The sequence below is a fragment of the Hipposideros armiger genome, unplaced genomic scaffold, assembly GCF_001890085.2.
Source record: "Hipposideros armiger isolate ML-2016 unplaced genomic scaffold, ASM189008v1 scaffold_884, whole genome shotgun sequence".
NCBI lineage: Eukaryota > Metazoa > Chordata > Mammalia > Chiroptera > Hipposideridae > Hipposideros > Hipposideros armiger.
The window spans coordinates 244,049-248,807 of record NW_017732234.1 but is presented as its reverse complement, the minus strand read 5'-3'; the positions used below and the strand labels follow the sequence as shown (position 1 = coordinate 248,807).

The window sequence follows — 4,759 nt, the reverse complement described above, 5'->3', positions numbered from 1 at the left end:
ACTTATTTTGCTCTCTAATCTTATTGAAACCTGTTATAATTGCCAACCACTTTAAAGTCAAACGTCTTGAATATAAACTAATCTACCTTACATCAAATGTAGAAGTAACCTACATCCTAGGAAGATATGCAAAAGATGTTGAGACTCAGACTATAACCTAATCTAAACTAGTAGGTAAAGCATATCTCAACTCATATAGTGTATCATCGTTGTAAAGCATGGGGGGATCTTAGTCTAATACACACACAGTCTGTACAAGACAGTCAGTTCACTTCAAGTAGCAGAAATAAACATATTTTTGTGGTTGTTGCTGTTGTTTCTGCTGTTTTGTTTGTGGGTTTTGATTTTTGTTTGTTTTTCCCTTTTTAACAATATTTTTTTTCAGTAGGAAGTGAAATTGCAAAACATGACTGTGGGGGAAATAGGAAAGGGTGGGTGAGCAGAGCCCTGCAGAGTTCAGTAGCCTCTTCTAGTTCCTGTGCATTTATCCAACAAATGTTAAGTGTCATGGGCCATAAATGAATAGTATACACTAAAATGTTGGTAGCTAAAATGTTATATCGTAGGGTGAGTCATTTTAATACAAATCTCGCCCCCTCATGCTTAGGTCTATATCTTGATGTGGATAAATGTATTTCTTTGCTTGTGATTTTATGCCTATGCCTACTGGAAAGCTGATAAAAATCCTAGGATTGTCATAAATATAGCATATCTTGACAACCACTCAAGTTCTTTGATTTCTCTATTGTATTGGCGTATATATTTTTAAGTGATTTTAAATCCTACAATACAGCTATTGAATTAAAGATTGGAGATAAAACTTAGATATATATTCTTACTGAATAGAGATTCTAGAAGTCAGTTAACCAGCCAAACCAAAACAAACTCATTATAGACCTTCTCCACCCCCATTTAAAGTCTGTTTATTTTCTCTTTGACATAGAAAGAGTAAGCAAGATACAATGTTACTATTAGTATGTTTACAAATAACTTTTGTGATTTTATCAGTTTTTTTTACCTCATTTTTATAGAGACATAATTTTTCATTATTTTTATTTCCACCAAAAACAAACAAGAAAAGAAAACCACATACATTGATATACATCATATTCCAACTACTGAAAACCAACAACAAAGAGGATATCTTGAAGGTAACCAAAAGAAAAATAAAACATAGCCTACAGAGGAATAAAGATAGAAATGAGAGTAGACTTCCCATCTGAAATCATGCATAGAAGACAATGGAGTGACATATATTAAAGTATTGAAAAATACTTCCAAACAGAATTCTATATTCAGCAAATATGTATGTATATATATATATATATATATATATATATATATATATATATATATGAAGGAGAAATAAAGATTTTTATCAGACAAATAAAAACCTTGAGAAAGTCATTCTCACCAGACCTACAGGGAATGCTTAAAGAAATTTTTAGACAGGAGAATTTTTGTATAGGCCAGAAACGTGGATATCTGCAAAGAAACAAAGAGTGACAGAAAAGTAAAAATGAAGGTTAAATGTAATTTTTTTCCTATTTTGATTGCAGTTGTGGAGGCAAAAAATAACTTTTCTCTCATCCTCTAAATTCTTTTAACAGGGTAATAATCAAATTAACAGAGACAGATTAGCAGGAGAAAATGTCCAAAGTTTTCATATGAATGTACATTTGTGGGCCCATGAGAGTGTAACCCAAAGAGGCACTGAGCAGTTGAGGTTTGTATGCCATATAGGACAAAGGAGAAGGAAGGGAGGGGTGTAAGATTCCAAAGGGGAAACAGGCAATTTACAGGTCTCAGAGAAAGAGCAAAACAAGTGACAAATTCTTACTAGGCAGCCCAGGAACCACGGGACAGAGGGGAGGACACAGGCTTTGCTAGATTTCTTCCAGTCACCTCATGCGTGCTAAGGTGATTTGTGCTAAGGTCCCTTTCCTGAAGTAGGTTTTCCTATCCGAATTCCTTTAAGAATGAAGAGAGAGGGTCAAAATTTCTTTATGAGTCTTTTATTTCTTAGTAACCTGCTTAAAATCAATACCCCAAAAGGCACATTTGGGAGTGGCAAAATTTTGATCCTCCTCACTGTAAAATATGTGTAACTATAAATCATTATAACCATGCATCATGTGTTTGTAAGCATATGTTAAATAAAATGTGACAATAATGGCATAAGGGGTGGGAAAGAGAAACTGGAAACATACTCTTATAAGGTCTCCACACATGAAGCAATGTGATATTATCTGTACATGGACTTTCATGCTTGAAACAGAAATGTAACTCATGTAAAATGTGAACTTGAGAAGATGGAAAATGTAATGATGAAAAAGATATGTACTTATATATACATAAGTTTCCTAGCAATCTGGATTGTTACATTTAAGGAAAATTTAGTTACTCCTAACTTACTCCTAATTTAGTTACTCCTAACATTACTTACTATTGCATTTATAGTCTGCCTTCCTTTTTTTTTTTCTTGCAAAACACCTCAGATTCTACTCACGGTACAAAAGTATTCAATAAATGCCACATCAGTACAGAAAACACATAGCCTCTAGCTCATCCTTTAAAACCAGAATAGCCAAGTGAAAGGTCAGTACAGATTCTTATTTTTATTTGGGAAATCAAAAAACAAAAAAGTCTGAGGTTCACACTGGGAATTGAACTGCTATGTTTTTTCTTCTTTCTAGGGATGTGACATCTATGTTATCTGGTCAGTAATGTTCTATTAACCATTGTACTAAACCAGTGTACTAAATCAAAGCAGACAGGTGACCAGTAAAGCTGTTTGCTGTCTATTATTCCTGCTGAGCTAGACCAATAAAACACTGTCTTGGTAGAAAGACTGACAGGAAGAAGAAATTGCAGCATCCCTACCTCAAGAGAAAACCTAATGAGCTGATTTATACAGAAAGAGTTTTAAGCAAACCTGCCCAAACATTTAGCATGCTATAAGAAAAGAATACCGTTTAGTCTACTTTCAACATAAGTACACATTCTTTGGTTCCCAGTAAAGTAGGAGCAACAACATAGAAAGCATTTTTGTTTGCTTTTATAGCTCTAACAACTAAAAGCATAGAGTATAAAATACTTTCATCTTCAAGTGGGTAATCATGGAAGTTCCAAGATTATATCCACTAAGTTATCCTGAGTATTCATTTATAAAAATTTTTTTTTTCAAAAATGCTTCAAAGACAGCTATAGAAACAGAAAGACTACTTCAGAGCCAGCAGAAGGCATAGTGATACAAGGGCTGCAAATGTAAGACTAAGAATTTTCACATATAGCTTTTAGGTAAAAGACATCTCTCTCATTTGATTCCTACAGCTAAAACTAGCTGTGATAATAGGAGCTCTGGAAATCTCAAGACAGGCAGCTGGCTCAAGTAACACCCTAGATAAATACTCCCAGATAGTCAAACATGCCATTAGGCTGAAGGACTGAAACATGTAAAAAGCTGTGAGTGCACAAAAAGATTCAAGCAAAGTCTGCTGAGACCAAGGGTGATGGTGATGGTGGGTGCTTACATTCCAACATGCAAGCTGAGGAAGTTCCCTCTCCCCATCCCCAAATTGGAATGTTGGTGTGAGGAATGCTGGATGCGGGCTTGCTTGCTTCAGAGGAGCCAAACTCAGAAGCCCCTGACAGAGATGTCTGCTTGGGGAAGAGTCCTAGGGTTACTGAATACAAGATTTTCTAGGAGAAACAGGTCCCAGGTGGGTCAGGTACTTTTCTTTTTTTTTTTTTTAATCCATCAATACTTGATGCTAATGAAGAGTTTGCAGAGCAGAGCCAGTCTTTCCAGGATGCGTTCTGTCATTAGCTGCAGCCCCTCCCAGGATGCTGGGCTGCCACAGTCCCTAACAATCTCATTGGCCGGAGGGAGGGACCAGTGTTGTACTTTGGTCTGGGAAGCTGGCACAGAGGATGATTTGCATAATGAAGTCACCACGAAACCATTGCTGAAGTCTTTTTCTGCTCTGCATTCTAGAAACATTTCTTTATAAGCCAGAAAATCCATACATGTGAGCAGCATGTGGAATGTGTCACCATATGGTGCTGTGAGTAGTTGTGAAAGCCGCCATGTTACATCCAGGAATCACCTCCAGTTGTTGATCTTCAATATACTTTTCTACCAAAGAAATATATTTCATAACAATAGGTGTATAGGTGAGTTTATTCTCTGTGTGTCTTCAAACTCCTGGTAGTACTTATCCATGAAATTTCTCTGTAATACCTGGAACTCTTCGTCCACGATAATGTCCTCAAATCCCCAACCACAGCATCAAATTCTGCATCACAGGCATAGAGAAAGACAACCGAAGCTCTTTTCCTCTAGGACGCCCATCGCTGGTACCCTGCACGAGTAGCAGGCCTGTTGGCCTCCTACCCCGCCAGCAGCCTGGGTACAGCCTCCGTTCTGCTCCACAGAGCCCCCACTTGCATCAGGGAGTCCTTGCCTTGAAGGCCATGGCTGGCTCACGACCCAGCAGGTCAGCACCTGTGCTGGAGGCCCCGCCTCAGGCTCCCTGGATGCATCCACACACCAGCTGGGCCTCTCCACCCAGTCAGACTCCTGCCTAAGATGCTTGCTGCAGCCTCCTTGTCCTCGCATGGGTTACCGAGCTGCAGGCACCTCCCCTCCACTTTCCATAATTACGTATGTAATATTTAGAAAGCAAATCTTCACTAAGAAAAAAATAATATGATAATTAAAGATGGCACATATCAACTTCAAAATTTAACCATTACA

The 4,759-nt window shown here is 37.7% G+C and overlaps 1 pseudogene; it reads right to left on the bottom strand.

Moving 5' to 3' along the window:
• Positions 1–3,760: 3,760 nt before the first annotated feature.
• LOC109374982 (ADP-ribosylation factor-like protein 2-binding protein pseudogene) lies at positions 3,761–4,354 on the bottom strand (annotated as a pseudogene).
• Between the last annotated feature and the right edge of the window lie 405 nt (positions 4,355–4,759).